General features: G+C 45.0%; 1 long non-coding RNA gene across 1 annotated transcript; it reads right to left on the bottom strand.

Annotated features, from left to right (window-relative positions):
* Positions 1–2,371: 2,371 nt before the first annotated feature.
* LOC140650121 (uncharacterized) lies at positions 2,372–11,403 on the bottom strand. Its single transcript, XR_012041858.1, has 3 exons — positions 11,317–11,403; positions 5,320–5,467; positions 2,372–3,658 (listed from the first exon to the last, which is right to left on the bottom strand). It is a non-coding gene; the product is annotated as an uncharacterized lncRNA (long non-coding RNA).
* Between the last annotated feature and the right edge of the window lie 6,364 nt (positions 11,404–17,767).

Here is a 17,767-nt window from a genome sequence, read left to right on the forward strand (position 1 = left end):
CCTTTTTTTTAAGTATGTGCCTCAGAACTCCATTTTATACTCACAATCTTATGAGCATCAGATACGCAACAAGACGTTAATATGCCCTGCTGTTTCTGCCTGTTAGTTCCTTGCTTATACTTTCAGAGAGTATGTTCATCCTCTAAGCCAGAAGAGTGCATGCTAAGCTCATATTCAATTATTTATCTGTCATGATTCCCCAAATCCTTCCTGGCATTTCTGCATTCCAGGACAGTGTCACAACATGACACAGGTTACAGAATACATATACTATCATCCTTTGTCTAGCTAAAGTTGCAAATCCTTGCCCAGTGTGTCACCTTAGAAAGTATTTAGGATAATCCATGTAACTAGTGCCATTATTACCTAGCGTTTTGGGGAAAATAGCGAGTTTTCTATATTACTGGTAATGAACGGTGTTTGATCTGCTGGCCGCCTTGGAAAGACTGTCTTCTGATGAGCTGAATATACAATGACTTGCAATGAGTTACCTGTCTTCAACTTGTTATAGGGCTATGATGGATTTTGGGGTAATACTGCCTTTTTTTTTTAGCAAAATAACTTGTGGGAGTATATTTAAAAATATTATGATCAACTGTACTGGGTCTGGCTGGGATGAACCTAATTTTCTTCATAGCAGCCTGTATGGTGCTATGTTCTGGATTGGTGACTAAAACAGTGTTGATAACGCACCAGTGTTTTGGCTATTGCTGAGCAATGCCTGCACAACATCAAGGCGGTTTTTTCCCACCCCCAGCAAGTAGCCTGGGGGTGCACAAGAAGCTGGGAGGGGACACAGCCGGGACAGCTGACCTGAACTGACGAGAGATATTCCATACCATCTAATTTCCTGCTCAGCAATAAGAGCTCATGGAATGGAGGAGGAAAGCAAGATGTTCATGGTTATGGTGTTTGTCTTCCCACGTAACCACTATGCATGCTGAGGCCCTGCTTCCCAGGCAGTGGCTAAACATCTGCCTGCTGATGGGAATTAGTAGATGAATTCCTTGTTTTGCTTTGCTTGCATATGCACCTTTGCTTCACCTATTAAACTGTCTTTATCTCGACCCATGAGTTTTCTCGCTTTTGCTCTTCCAAATCTCTCCCCCATCCCACTGGGAGAAGTAAGCAAGCAACTGGGTGGGTGCTTACTGTCTGCCAGGGGCAACCCACCACATTAACCAACCTTGTGATTAAAACTGAAATCAAGCTTGTCTGACAAACCAAGTGGTACCATATAAAGTGTAATCTGCCGTTTACTATTTGCATTCCCTTCATCCACCCCATGATTTAGCAGTTAGCGTATGAAAGGTAACACCCCTGCAGTTCCCTGAGTCCTATTTGCCTTTGAAAGACAGCTACATCAGCTCTCTTCCAGTTACCTGAAAATTGCCTAGTCTTCAAATATTATTAAAAATGAACAGTTCAGGTTCAGAGAGCTCCTTACCCATTTCTTTTTATGTTCTTATGTGTTATGTTTTATAATTGTGTAAGATTTTCTCTTTGATATTGTCCCTATTTATAGTTAGAACTAAAGTATTTTACTGTAGTTGCAAAATGCAGATATCCCACTTCTCTTCAGTTTATTAACTGACTATTTACTTCCTCAGAACTGACTATTTACTCAGAACCGACTATTCACTCATTCTTTTATTTTTACCAAACCTTTAGCACTGCTAGGATTTCATAGGTTTTTAATTTTTGAATTTTACTCTTTTCAGTCTTGCTGCCTGGTCCCTTTGGTTTTCCTTATTAATTGCCTGTGTTTTCCATGAGCTGATTTGTACTCATGTCTATTCATGCCACTATATTCTCCACTGCGCAGAAAAGCCCATCTATAATGTAATACTATTGCCAGTAACAATCAAGTGTTTAATCCTATGCTGAATGAAATCAATGGACCGGCTCTCTGGAAGGAACCACGCTGTAAGGAAAACTGTCAAAAATGCATGATATGTATGTGTTATCTTTAGCAGCCTTCCATCCAGTTACTGCCTTACTGTTGTGCTATTTAAACTGTGACAAAATTACAGTGCTATAATGCTCTCAGACTTTTTTTTTCATAATTCATTAAATTAACAAAACCTGAAGTAGTTCAGACTGCGTGTCATTGCTTAGCATTACTGTTTACTTGAAGAGTTCCAACTCCTAGGCCTTTATAAACACAAAATGGAAACTGGTCCCGGCCCCAAACACTTTACACAATGATATCATTGAATTGTCTTTCTTAAATGTCACAAGAAAAGCAGAGACATTTCATTTCTTTGAACAGATAATCTACTAAGGCACTGCACTGCACAGAATTCATTAGAATAATAGTTGTTTATTGTGTGCTAGAGAACAGAGTGTTTATTGTGTGCTACTGGAAAGAAATTAAGCACAGAAAAGCATATCAGGCAAGTGATACTTCCAAATATACCCAGTCATCTTCAAGCAGTCTTTTCAATGCCGGATCTAGTGCAAAGCTGTGTCTTAACAGACTTGTTGGTATTAGCTGTGGATTTTCTCTATGTTGATGTCTCTGTATTCCTTTGCAGGTTACTTTCCACCAGCAGCCACAATTATATTGCAGACTTAAATGTTCCAGGTGTATCAGTCGTTCTGTTGTTCCACATCACTACTGTATTATGGAAAGGTATCTTAACAAGACAGCCTCTTTCAGCATGGCATAAATTCATGGTTGTGCTGGCTGCAGTAGTTAGTTTGCCAGAATTTCATTACAGCCCTTGCTAGTGCTTTACAAAATCTGGAGCGTTCTTCGGCTGCCCTCACCCACTGGGGTAGTTCAAGCTGAATGGCATCAACAGTGCCAGAATTACGGGAACCAAAAGTCTTTGTTATGTATCCACCACTATAATAGCTCCCATTATTTGGGCTAGGATTGGATGGAGAAGGCACACAAACATAACTGTTATTTTGTTCTTCAATATATTTACCCAAACTTCTGTTCCCTGCAATCAAAGTCTCAGAAGACACATTGACTAGCTGACTGGCCAGATGGCTAATTGAAGAACACGATGCAGAAAAGACACCTGAGTTAAGGGAAGCTTTTGAAAGTGTGTAACCTAGTTCTATCCACCGTTCAGGATGTGCTTGCCCATGGATATCCAGAATCAGGGCCCCTCTCATCTGCGATTTTGCTGTGGTCAAAAATCCCATATACTCCTCCCAGGCCTGTTCTGCTTGGGGAATTCCAAAGGAGGCTTCTTCCTTTTCCCTGTTAGCATCCATCTTGAACCTCTGTAGGTTGTTTATAATGATATGTGGGAAGAAGCCATCAGTAATTTTGTTGATTTCTTCAGCAAGAGCCTGAGCCACATCTATAGTATACCTGTCTTGGTTGGTAGACACTTTACATTTCTTACTATTTTGAATACTTCCAGGAGGACACTCATGAGAGAAGATACAAGAGGATGCCTTTGCATCCCAACAGCCAGCCTCCCGATCAGGGATGTCTTTGGGTTCCATTGACCCACCGTGTGGGACAGAGAGAATCAGGTTCATGTTGCCCACTTGATATTCTGTGAAACGATTATGACCAAATATAGCCTCTTTGGTGCCAGTGGCTTTCAAAAGCAAATATAAAATGGAAAGGAGGAACAGATACATATTCTTCAATTGCTGCTGGAAGACTCAGCAATATGGAATATATCAGTACCTACATAAAAGCAAAAGACAGATTTTTGATTACTTATAGCTGGGAAAACATAAGAGACTGTTCAGCTGCTGCTGGAATAATTAGTTACTGATTAACCTACTTTAAATTTTATTCCATGTAGCACAAAGAAGAAGAGTGCTTATATGAGAAACAAAAATGAACAGGGCATTTAGTGTGGCTAGATGTAACTGATGCAGTGTTTCCAAAAGAGAGGATTCTCCCAGAATAAGAGGGCAAGGGAAATGGTAGGTTACTGGGCCTCCTTCCTTTCCCCACAATGCACAAACACTATTTGATCATCCTATCTGATCCCAGAGAATAACTAGATCCCAGCAAAATATTTGAAATATTTTTTTCCCACCAAAGCCTCCCTTTTTGTCACCTCTGACATGTAAGAAAATTCTAACAAAATTTGATAGAACATCTGTATCTCATTGACCTGTGTGAAATATCTTTCCGTTATCCACATGGTTACAGAAACTAGAGGCTATGTCAGCTCAGACCAGCATTGGGCTTGTCTAAAATAAGCACACTGATTAAAATTTAGTGCTACCAAGCTCTATCTCTAGCTATGCTCCAGGCTGTTAATTTGATAGCATTATAGATAGGTACCAGTGATTGCATTAAGGAGTGACTCTATTCTCTTTAGTTTTCAAGTCTCCATTCTCTTCAAGGGAGCTAAGATATTTTTAAGCCCTCACTAAGTCTGCCATTTTTGGAAAGCTGGAATTCAGCAAGATGCTGACAGTGCTTTCTGGTTTGAAGGCATTACGTCTCTAGAAAGATGAGAGTCTTGAGTGTAACTGTGTTGGACGGATGTAAAATGAGTGAGTAAAGTCAGTGAAGAGCAGAATAAAAAAGGATACTTTTAACTTTCATGAATAAAAAAAACCCTCAATATAGGCCACGAGGAGTATGTAAACAGCTGCATTTGCAGATGAGGCAGGCTGCCCTGTTGTCTGTCCTGCCGCTATCATTACATCAGCTGCAGAAATACAGAGGATAAGAGGAGCAGACAAGGGAGAGAGTAAGAAAGAAGATCTGCAAGAATCTGTCCACAACATCTGACCTGAGAGCGTTGTATGAGAGCAGCCAGTAACACTGAGAGGGCAGGATGCAGTATGGAAGCACCCTCCCATCAGCACCTACTCTAAGAAAAGGAGAGGGCAATTTCACCCAAATAATGCAGCAAAATATTCTTTTCCCACTATGAGGGAATCCTCCTGGCTTTTTAGAGACAACCTCCGCTGCCCACTGAGCTGGTCCACACTGAGGAGCCTGTACACAAAAAGCAAACACCTATCTTCCTCTCTTCTTTCTGGGCTGAAAGTCCCATAAAAGTCTGTGAGCTGGAATCAGATCCATGAGAATCTAATCTACAATCTTCCTGAGCAGAGCATGATTAACAGCTTTTTTGGTTTCTTTTTAACCTTTCAGTTAAAAGGTCCTTGAGCTACTGGCTTAAAACAAGCTTTTATCCAAGTCCTTGTATAGTTCACACTTCCCTAGATTTCCCTGAGACACAGACCTTCATCTGCTAGTTCACTGTTTGCATTACCAGAAATGTTGGGGAAAGGAGTATTTTCAAGCATTATTCAAAATCCCTTTTCTTAGAAAAACAGACTGCACACACAGACTGCATAAGTCTAGGAAGAGCTTACCTCAGATGCAGTGGGGCCCAGCACCAAGTTAAATAAATCCACAGAAACAACTCCCAGGTGCTGCTCAGCTGCCTCAGAAGGACTCAGGTTTTCTTTGCCTCAGGCTCTCACCTTAAATATGATGACACAGCTGTTCCCTTCCCACCACCTGCAATATGATGATACAGCTGTTCCTTTCCCACCACCTGCCAAACTATTTGTTGTCATCTGCAGCAGTTTGCTTGTCTTTTTGCAATTTCTCGTTAATGATTGAATCAACCTGAACACTATTAGATCATGCCTTGAAGTTACATGGAGAGAGACCTCTGTTCAATTCCTAAACTGGAATAAAGTCACCTTGGCACAGCTCAGGCTCCGGGCAGACGTGGAGAGTCCGGAGGAATTCGATGACCCCAGACTTGTGTAAAGAGTTTTCTGGACAACATACAGGGGATGCAGAGTAAAAATGTTAAGTCACAGTAATATAGGCTAGAACTGCTATTCTGGACTTCATCATAGCAAAACAAACACCTTTCAAAGGATTTTAACTCAAAGGGATGGTGTTCAGAGAAGCGCAGAAGCACCTGCAGCTAGGGAGGAATATGCTAGAAAATTTACCTGTGTCTTCTGCAGCACAAGGGTGAGGACCACGTGGACCACATGTTCCATAAGGAACAAAATAACTGTAACAGGCTCCAAGTTCTCTGTTGATCACAGGTAAACTTACATTATCATCAGGTTAAAAAAAACCCCACAGTATTTTAAACTGGTAGTAACCGCTGCAGGACTAGTTTGAAGATTTACCTAGAAAGAAAGGGAGAGAGAGTTGTTCCTGCCTCTGCACCTTCAAAAGCGAAACTGAACTGACCATTGCACTTGGCTTCAGCTGCTGCTCTCTCCGTCCCAGAGGTCTCTAGAGGCCAGGCTGAGCCATGCAGCTACGTGGCACAGAGCCTTCATCTGCACCTGGATGTATCATTTCACAACGAAGGATCACAAAAAGGGAAAAAAAGTATGCACTGGTATACTAGAAGCTTAGCATGCTTTTGTTCTCTACACTGACATATGTCTCTAGAGATCAAAAAAACTTGCCACAAGCAGCACAGCCACACCAAAGGTAAACTCAGAATAGTTAATATAATCAGTAAAGGTGGCAAAACTGGTAATGCAGAGGGTTTTGAGGTTTAATGGCAAAAATCAGGGCCCTAATTCTGGTTTCGGTTTTTGGGGTCTTCTGGGGGAAGTCTAGGAATTTTTCTGAGACTTCACTGTAGGAAAGGTGATAGGATACATCTGTTTGCATGCACACTCATCTATGCATTTGAAGCTGTCCATTATATCTTCCTGGCTGAGAAAATACATTCTCTCCACTCAGAATCATTCCAAGGTATGCCTGGCAGAGAAAAGGACTCAAACCACTGGAGACGGCAGACTGAAAAGACCTCTGAGTTGAAAAATAAAGACAAAAGGACAGATTGGCAGGGTGGGGACAGGGGTGTCCCTTGGAATACAGGAAGGAGGTGAAAGACCTCAACATAAAGAACAGAGGAAATATGGCAATTTCTAATAAGGCGGCACAGAGGCATGAAAGAAAGGTAGAGAAAGATGGGGCAGACTACTGGGGTTTTTTTCACAGTAAATCAACCGAGTAGAGTTAAATGCAAGAGTCAGAACACAATCCACGATCTTCCACGATGCTTATTCAGTTTTGCATCCATGACCCAGTGTGGTATCACAGAATCACAGAATCGTATAGGTTGGAAAAGACCTTTAAGATCATCAAGTCCAACTGTTAACCTAACACTACCAAGACCACCACTACACCATGTCCCTAAGCACCTCGTCCAAACGTCTTTTAAATACCTCCAGGGATGGCGACTCAACCACTTCCCTGGGCAGCCTGGTCCAATGCTTCATAACCCTTTCGGTGAAGTAAAATTTCCTAATATCCAGTCTAAACCTCCCCTGGCGCAACTTGAGGCCATTTCCTCTTGTCCTATTGCTTGTTACTTGGGAGAAGAAAGCAACATTCACCTCGCTTCAACCTCCTTTCAGGTAGTTGTAGAGAGCAGTAAGGTCTCCCCTCAGCCTCCTTTTCTCCAGGCTAAACAACCCCAGTCCCCTCAGCCACTCCTCATCACACTTGTGCTCTAGACCCTTCACCAGCTTCATTGCCCTTCTCTGGACACGCTCCAGCACCTCAATGTCTTCCTTGTAGTGAGGGGCCCAAAACTGAACACAGTATTTGAGGTGCGGCCTCACCAGTGCTGAGTACAGGGGCACGATCACTTCCCTAGTCCTGCTGGCCACACTGTTTCTGATACAAGCCAGGATGCTATTGGCCTTCTTGGCCACCTGGGCACACTGCTGGCTCATATTCAGGCGGCTGTCAAACAACACTCCCAGGTCCTTTTCTGCTGGGCAGCTTTCCAGCCACTCTTCCCCAAGCCTGTAGCGTTGCATGGGGTTGTTGTGGCCCAAGTGCAGGACCTTGCACTTGGCCTTGTTGAACCTCACACAATTGGCCCCAGCCCATCGATCCAGCCTGTCCAGGTCCCTCTGTAGAGCCTTCCTACCCTCAAGCAGATCAACACTCCCACATAACTTGGTGTCATCTGCAAACTTACTGAGGGTGCACTCGATCCCTTCGTCCAGATCATTGATAAAGATATTAAACAGAACTGGCCCCAGCACAGAGCCCTGGGGAACACCACTTGTGACCGGACGCCAACTGGAGTAAAATCCATTCACCACCACTCTTTGGGCCCAGCCATCCAGCCAGTCCTTTACCCAGCGAAGAGTGCACCCATCCAAGCCATGAGCAGCCACTTTCTCCAGGAGAATGCTGTGGGAAACAGTGTCAAAGGCTTTACTGAAGTCTAGATAGACAACATCCACAGCCTTCCCCTCATCCACTAGGCGGGTCACCTTGTCGTAGAAGGAGATCAGGTTGGTCAAGCAGGACCTGCCTTTCCTAAACCCGTGCTGGCTGGGCTTGATCCCTTGGTTATCCTCTACATGCCGTGTGATGGCACTCAGGATGATCTGCTCCATCAGCTTCCCTGGTACCGAGGTCAGGCTGACAGGCCTGTAGTTGCCCGGGTCCTCCTTCTGGCCCTTCTTGAAGATGGGCGTCACATTTGCTAATCTCCAGTCAACTGGGACCTCCCCGGTTAGCCAGGACTGCTGGTAAATGATGGAAAGGGGCTTGGTGAGCACTTCTGCCAGTTCCTTCAGTACTCTCGGGTGGATCTTATCAGGCCCCACAGACTTGTGAGTGTCTAAGTGGTGTAGCAGGTCACTAACCATTTCCCCCTGGATTATGGGGGCTCCATTCTGGTCACTGTCCCTGCCTTCTGACTCAGGGGGCTGGGTACCCGGGGAGCAAATGGCCCTACTATTAAAGACTGAGGCAAAGAAGGCATTAAGTACCTCAGCCTTTTCCTCATCCTTTGTCACTGTGTTCCCTCCCCCATCTACTAGGGGCTGGAGATTCTCCTTAGCTCTCCTTTTGCTGCTAATGTATTTGAAGAAGTATTTTTTGTTGTCTTTTACGGCAGTAGCCAGATTGAGCTCTAGCTCAGCTTTGGCCCTTCTAATTTTCTCCCTGCACAACCTCGCTACATCTTTGTAGTCCTCTTGAGTTGCCTGCCCCGTCTTCCAGAGGTTGTAGACTCCTCTTTTTCCTGAGTTCGAGCCAGAGCTCTCTAGTCAGCCAGGCCGGTCTTCTTCCCCGCTGGCTTGTCTTTCAGCACCTGGGCACAGCCTGCTCTTGTGCTTTTAGGACTTCCTCCTTAAAGAATGTCCAGCCTAGCCTTCCTGGACTCCTTTGCCCTTCAGGGCTGCCTCCCAGGGGACTCTGTCAACCAGTCTCCCAAACAGGCCAAAGTCTGCCCTCCAGAAGTCTAAGGTGGCAGTTCTGCTGACCCCCCTCGCTGCTTCTCCAAGTATCAAAAACTCTATCATTTTGTGATCACTCTGCCCAAGACGGCCTCCAACCATCACATCGCTCACAAGTCCTTCTCTGTTCGTGAAGAAGAGGTCCAGTGGGGCACCTTCCCTAGTTGGCTCACTCACCAGCTGTGTCAGGAAGTTATCTGCCACACACTCCAGGAACCTCCTAGACTGTTTCCTCTCTGCTGTATTCTATTTCCAGCAAAAATCCGGTAGGTTGAAGTCCCCCGCAAGAACAAGGGCTAGCGATTGTGAGGCTTCTCCGAGCTGCTTACAGAATAGTTCATCTGTCTCCTCATCCTGGTTGGGTGGTCTGTAACAGACTCCCACCACAATATCTGCCTTGTTGGCCTTCCCCCTGATTCTTACCCATAGACACTCCACCCTATCATCACCATCATTAAGCTCTAAACTATCCAGACACTCCCTAACATACAGGGCTACCTGACTGCCTCTCCTGCCTTGCCTATCCCTCCTGAAGAGTTTATAGCCATCCATCGCCGCACTCCAGTTGTGCCAGTCATCCCACCGTGTTTCCGTGATGGCAACCATATCATAGTTTTCCTGGTGTACAATGGCTTCCAACTCCTCCTGCTTGTTGCCCATGCTGCGTGCATTGGTGTAGAGCTACTTCAGCTGGGCTGTCGTCCGTGTCTCCTTCATAGAGGAACAGCCCTTATGTGCTTTGAGGTGTTTCACTGGTGTTTCCCTCTTGGCTCCTATTGCCTCAGTATCCCCTAGCTCAACTCTGTACAACTTCAGCTGTGCCCCAGTGTACCCTGCACATCTCAGAGACACAGGCTGAGTGCCCTCACTGGCACCCCCTCCCTCTAACCGTGGCACGTCGTCCCTCAGCTTCTCCTGGGCAAGCCTGATATTACTCCCCTCCCCCTTTGAGGCTAGTTTAAAGCTCTGTTGATGAGCCCCACAAGCTCCTGAGCAAAGATTCTCTTTGCCCTTTGAGAAAGATGAATCCCATCAGATGCCAGCAAACCTGGTGCTGTGTAGGCCATCCCGTTATCAAAAAAACCAAATCCATGGTGATGACACCACCCACGGAGCGATGAGTTAATAGATTGGGTACCTCTGTTCCTTCTAGTGTCACTGCCCACAACTGGAAGGAGAGAGGAGAAAATAACCTGTGCTCCGGAGTCCCTTACTAGCTGTCCCAAGGCCCTGAAGTCTCTTTTGATTGCCCTAGAACTTCGTGTTGCAGCTTCGTTGCCCCCCACATGGAAGAGCAGTAGAGGATAATAGTCCAAGGGCTGTACCAGACTAGGGAGTATCCTCGTGATATCCTTCACCCGGGCGCCAGGGAGGCAGCAGACTTCCCTAAGAGGAGGGTTCGTCTGGCATATCAGACCCTCAGTTCCCCTCAGAAGGGAGTTGCCCACAACTATAACCCGTCTTCTCTTCCTTGTGGAGGTGGTGTTGATACAAGAGGTACGCTCTTCTGACCTGGGCAACACCTCTGGTGTAGATGGACCGTCATCCCCATCATCCATTGCCTGGCCTTCCACCATCAGGGCCTCATACCTGTTTTACAGAGGCACCTGGGAAGGTGAGGTGGGCAAGGAGGGCATTCCCCTGCTGCCACAAGCGTGGACTTGCCTCCATTCACTCTTTTCCTTTGAGCTGCTGCCTTCAGCCCGGTGGGGGGGGGATACAGGATCTCCTTGACCGTGGGTTCTTACTGGTGGCTGCTGCTGCTCCTGTTCCTGTTCCTGTCTTGGGGAGGCAGAGCATGGCACCACAGTCTCTCTCTCTCTCATCCTCCCTGATGCTCCTTAACCTTTCTGCCTCCTCCCGTAGCTCTGCCACCATGCAGAGCAAATCAGCCACCCGGTCGCACCTCACACAGCTGTCCTCACGGCTGCCATCTGTGAACAGTGAGAGGCCCTGCCTCTCCCTGCAGCCTGAGACCTGGACGGCTGCATGTTTTCGTGGGAGCTCCGTCTGGGTAGCCACATCCACTCTGGCGAGCACAGAGGGCATCGCTTTCTGCCGAGTGAATACCATAGCTCAGTTTCTTCTGAAAGGATGGGGACTACCGAATGAACGCACCTCTTGAGCTGGCAGGGTGACTTCGCCTTCCCTGCGCGAACTGCCGCGCCACGTCCTGGTCGCCGCGCTGCCTGGGGGCTGCTGTTGTACGTGAGGGAACTGCCGCCGTCACCCTTGTCCCCGCCCACGCTGAGGCAGAGCCGAGCCGTCGTCAGGAGCTCCCTCCTTCCCGCTCGGGGCCGGGCGCGGCTGCGGTCACCTTCTCTCTCCCTGCCCTTTTTTCTCCCTTCCCTGCGCGGTTTTGCCGCGGTTTAGCGGATCCAGCAACGGTTCCCCGACGCGGTCCTCTGTCCCAGAGCCCCTCGCCGCGGAGGCTTCGCTGAAATGGCGGTTCCAGTGTGTTCTACTCGTTCTAAAGTGCCGCCGTCCGATGGTCTCTTTTTCTGGTGTTCTCACTTATTTTGATACTGATGTGCAGCAGCTCACATCTACCTGTTGCTGACTGACAGGATGCCATTCTGCTTCTCATTATGTATCGCCTCACATTATTTTTAGTAAGGAGTGCAGAACAACAGGTACCTAACTCATTGTCTGTTGGCTGTGATAATTGGATGTACTGTCTGTCCTTTTCAATATTTTCCTAAAGATCAAATAGGCAATGCATGGGTATATTAATCACTGTAAACTGATTCATCTGATTTAAAAAATGCACCTCTTTTCCACGTCTTCTTTCAGACTTCTCATTGTAGACCAAATATGAACCAGCTTCCTATTACACTTCTACAGATAGTTATGCAAAATACTAAAAATAATTACTTCTATGTGTTTTCTGTAAATGGAAATTCCTTCTAAAAATTAAAACATTTACACACACCCCCAACAAAAAAATTGTTGGGACCTTACATGCAGACACAGGGGTTAGCATTCTAGTACCTCGAGAAACATACTGAACCTGCAGGATTTTATGAGTGTTACGGGTAATATTCCTGCATGCATGTACCTACCTGTCAACATGCAGTTGCTGTAGCTGCAAACTGTTGCTGCAAATACACATACCTGGATCTTTGCATATGAACTGAGGAAAATGCTTTTTAATGATACATATGTGGTGAATTTTGAAAAAAGAAGCAAAAATTTCTACTAGGCCCTGAGCTACTTGGTCTTGCTTTGACAAAAGTCTCACAAACCTCAGTGGGGCTTTGCTTGGATTTGGGATTGTACTACAAATAACACTCCTCCTTGGCTTAATTCTCCTATACATCCCTACCTTAGCACTGACAAACCTCTGATGAGTAACAAGGCTGTCAAGGGAGATTTCACAACATTAGTGCATTATACAAATGTTGTGTCCATATACTCTTAACCACAGAAAGACATTGTTTCTTATGGGTACTCAAAATGAATGCAGTCAGCACTAGGTGATTAGAGAAATATTTAAAGTTTCAGAGAGACAGTCAGTGACTGGGTGTTATGTCTATGGCTCATACATCCTCATATTGACAATGTGTACAAGAAAAGTTTTCTATGAAGGTAAATAGCAATTTGAAATATAACTAACTCTTTTATGCCTCTTCTGTATTGTAAAGACCAAGGAAGAGCGCATTTTTCCCTGTTTTCAGTACATGCATAACAGAGCACAAGCTATCGAGACAAGGCACTGTAGTGGGCTTGTGTGAGGATCTGAGGCTGCTGACAAACACAGGAATAGATTAGATTGAGATGGCTGAAGCAGTGACTGCCTCAGGCATTTGCTCTTCTGCCTTCCTGGAAATTGTTCTCTGAAGAACAATGTGGCTGGTGAATCAGCTGCTAGTTAATAACAAGAACTAAAATAGATGTGTTACATACACCTTAGCACTCTGGAAGGTAGACTGGTTACTGAATAATTGTGGTGATCCATACTATTGATTTGGAGCTTCCATGGCTTGTTTCATTCTGTTACAGTTGGTCATCTGCCTTAACTTCTTTCACATAATTTATGATCCCTGTTTAGACTACTTGAGGTTTGCTAAGCTACAGGTTAGTAAGAAAGGAGGAACACATTCAGTATACACTGTCACATAAATACAGCTAATAAAGCTGAGCTTCACAAAGACTTTCAATAACTGACAGCAATTAACTCTGTTAGCTAGTATCATTCCTATGCACCAGAGTGAATGTTGCTGAGCATATTTCTCGTGGAACCACTTATGAATCCAGATAATACAAATCTTTCACCAAATCTACATCCTGTCACTAGTATCTCTGTTTATAAATGGGTAAGACTAGTTCCTAAGTGGAAAATTTGTGAATTTTGTGGAGCCTGTGCAAAAGCAGCAAACTGATAAACATGGCAAGTTAAATGGTAACTGCAGGAGCAGACTCCCAGGTCTGCAGCTCAAAGGCCTCTTTGTAGCCTTAGAGGGAGAGATGAAATGTATTACCAGAAACATCTGAAAATAGCCTTTACAATTATTGAAAATAAACTCATTGGGTGCAAGATAGCAGTATGTGATTATTCCACAACCTCTTTTCTTGCCACCTCTTATATCTTATTTCCTCTGAAGAGAAAACCATTAGGTAAAGTGTAACGAGTCACAGTGCCATTATTCCACTTGGAATCTGCTCAGGCTAATGCTTCCACCTTAAAAAAGCCCTGTTACCTGGATATGAGAACAACATTTTCTTAATTCAGGCTATGTATCTGTTGATTAATAAGTAGGTGGAAGGACTGCCACTTATTGAGCCACGCATGCTGCATCCAAGCACACCCGAGTTTCCATTGGAGGTCTACAAGGCTGTTCTTTACTGGGCACAGTTTGATTTAATCACAGGCTGCAGCTGTAGACAGAAAGTACCACTGGAGGGAAAAATGCACATATGTAACAGGCAAGTAGGGGCAGGAGAAAAGTAGTTCTGTTAGCAACAGAGTTAATGAAGCTTCATTTCCTGGCCCCCTCCCTTGATCTTCCCGATTTCCAGATGAGGGAAACTATTTCCTTTAGTAGGGGAAAGGTAAGACAACAATCTACTTCAAAAAGCAAATTTTCCAAGTCTAAGTATATTCCCTGCCCACATCTAAACTTCACAGCTAGAAGAGACCAGAGAGTGCCCTAGGCTCACCCCTTTCTGTAGCTTTCATGCAAAGGAAAGCCTGCACTGATCGTGATTTGTAAATCATTATCTATATGTCTGCATGATCAGGGCAGCAAGACCCTAAGGCACTCCATGGCATGGACCAAAGGTTAAGCTCTACACTACCACGGAGTAATGCCGGGCACAAGTATAATTGGGAGAGGAGTGGCTGGAGAGCAGCCCTGCAAAAAGGGATCTGGGGGTGCTGGTCAACAGCAGGCTCACCATGAGCCGGCAGTGTGCCCTGGCAGCCAAGGGGGGAACCGCATCCTGGGGTGCATCAAACACAGCATAACTGGCCGGTCAAAAGAGGTGATCGTCCCGCTGTATTCAGCACTGGTTGAATACAACCTCACCTTGAGTGCTGTGTGCAGTTCTGGGCCCCACAATTTAAGAAGGATGTGAAGGTCCTTGACCGCGTGCAGAGGAAGGCAACAAAGCTGGTGAAAGGGCTGGAAGGAATGTCATATGAGCAGCGGCTAAGGACTTCGAGCTTGTCTAGTTTGGAGAAAAGGAGGCTGAGGGGCAACCTCATTGCTCTCTACAGCTTCCTGAGGAGGGGAAGCAGAGGGGGAGGTGCTGATCTCTTCTCCCTGGTATCCAGCGATAGGACGCATGGGAATGGTTCACAACTGCACCAGGGGAGGTTTAGACTGGGCATTAGGAAGCATTTATTTACCGAGAGGGTGGTCAAACACTGGAATGGGTTTGCTAGAGAGGTGGTCGATGCCCCAAGCCTGTCAGTGTTTAAGAGGCATCTGGACAATGCCCTTAACAACATGCTTTAACTTGGTCAGCTCTGAATTGGTCAGGCAGTTGGACTAGATAATCGTTGTAGGTCCCTTCCAACTGAAATAGTTCAGTTCAGTTCTATTCTATTCTATTCTATTCTATTCTATTCTATTCTATTCTATTCTATTCTATTCTATCCCTCTCCTCATTTTCATTAATTGGACAGAGTATGTTCAAGACTTCTAGCCCTTCAAATTACATGAAAATAACTCTATGGCTTCAACATTTATTGCAGGGACACATTCAGGCAAGAGGCATGGGATGGGAGGAGACCCTGTATTTTAGGGCAGGGAGCACAGCTGGAGGAGTCAAGAGAGGAGCCTCCTACCTGCTCCCTCCCTTCAGCCATTACTAATTTGGAAGCAGGGGCTGTAATGAAATTCCAGAAAGAGGCTGATTAGTGCTGGGGAAAAAAAGTCTAAAGACACAATCCTCCCACAAAATGGATTGGAGAGCACTTTATTTTCAATACCTTTCAAATGTCCGTGTTCTGCATTCTGTTTTCAATCTCACCTAATGTCCTGTAGTGAAAACTAATACAGAAGTAAGCAGAAGGGATGGGGACCTGAGCAGGACGTGAGCTTTCTTCTCCTTTTCTGGCAAAATGGCCAAAAGCAAAGGGTGTTAGAGACACAGATGAGAGAGCGCTTTCTGGGACAGCATTACTGCTATGCTGTTTCTCAGTGACTAGCAACTGAAGAGGGTTGTCACTTCTTACTAAGGAGAACTCTTCAGAATGAGTCTGTGCCTGGCACTACAGCAATTTAAACATTTTCATTTAAATTATCCACTTTTCAGAATTTTTGGAATATGAACAAGTGCACAGCCTTCCTCCTAGACACTGATACATACCTTTGTTTTCATGATGAACATCAGTATGAGACTGCCCGTGGGTGCTCCTTCTTATAGCTGAGAATTACTGCTTGAGCACTCAAAAGCAAACTCAGAGAACTCATAGCAAAGGAGCAGATGACCAAATCAAAATGTTGGCAACACAATGTGATGGCAGAGAGCAGGTTTCCACTGGCAGTAAGATGGGAGGGGATCACACAAATTATGCCTCCACCCATTTCCATGGGATTACTCATGAGCAGCTTGGTTTTGCTATTCACTGGCAACACGTGGATTAGTGGTCCTTTGCCTTCACTGGAAAAATCCAGGACACAAAGAGAAGGTCAGATGATCTTGGCACCTCCAGCCAAGCATGCTATTGACAAACATCCATTTCAAATATTACTTAGCTGGGGTTGAGCTTCATGAGCTTCACAAGGTGTTATTTGGCAGAGCTGTGTTCCCACATTCTCATGAAGAAGGTGATGGGCACAGACCTTAGCGAAGCAGTAAGGTTTGCACAGGAAGGAAATGCTGAATCACCTTCATAGATCTCTTCCCTGGAAAATGAATCCAAGAGCTGTGTTCACATCCAAGAGCAGTGAGCAGATAGGAACTGTGACCAGCCTAATGAGGTTACCTGGGATTCTGACACAGGAAATTAATATGGCTTTTCTTCTGTTCCCTTCTGTACCTGTCAGGGGCTGAAGCCTGCAAACGGCATTAGCAGTTTAACGGAATTATTTGATAAGTGAGATGCTGGTCACATAAATCGTGCTCTTGGCCTGGCCTGACTGAAGCAGATGGCAGTTGCAATACTAACTAGATAATCCAGGTTTTTAATGACTTTACTAACATTATTGATACAATATTTTCCTGATAAATGAGGAGCTTTTAAATACATTTCCTCTGCTACTAAATATAGTTTTAAGGATGTCTTCCTCTAGACTTTTCTCAAGTGTGTATGAGTGCGTACATGAGTTTGCTTGTGCTATTAAGGCCTGGCTTCTCAGCTAAGCTAAAAAATAGTGTGAAAATATGCTGTCCATAAATGGAAATTTCAATAAAAGGCAGATAAAGGGTGCAGTAAATGTAATACTGCTACCTATCAGAGAGAAATCAAATTTCTTTTCTAACAAATTGATTAAATGGTCCAACTAACTGCCAGCCAGACTTTCTGAAATAAAAGCGATCAAATTCTTAAGCAGCGAAGACAATGTAGTAGCAATAAGTGTCGCGGATGGAGTGAGAGTGCACTTCACTCATAAGAGAGAAGCAAAAATATACTGTATTGATATAGAACAGGGAGTTAACAAAGTTCAATGCGACAGTGGTTTAACAAGATTCGATGGCAAGGTACACTTGATTATTTGCTGCATAGAGGACAGGGTCGGACAAAACTGTCAGGGAGACCCTCCCGTTGAGTCATGAGGTTCAGAAAAGGATTCCCTTGCTTTCTAAACTTCTTCTCAGAGAGGAGTCTAGGTGCGGCTGGATCCAGTCCTAGTCCCAGACTTGGTCAACAGTTTATGTCTAAAGGATTATATGTGCGCAATCAATCCTTTATATCACTTAGCTAAGATTTCCCAGTTTAGCATGCTATTAGTCACTTACTGAGGATCTGTTGTGGCAAGGAATCTCTCAACCTCGAGGAGTAACCTTGAGAAGCGTCCCTGCTCAAGGGGAGATCCTAGCGTGCAGCCCGCTGCTGTGCAGGAGAGCTCAACAGGCCCTGGGCTGTCCACTATTTAAGCAGTAAGATGATTGACTTACA

Source organism: Ciconia boyciana, chromosome 3 (genome assembly GCF_034638445.1).
Source record: "Ciconia boyciana chromosome 3, ASM3463844v1, whole genome shotgun sequence".
Taxonomy (NCBI): domain Eukaryota; kingdom Metazoa; phylum Chordata; class Aves; order Ciconiiformes; family Ciconiidae; genus Ciconia; species Ciconia boyciana.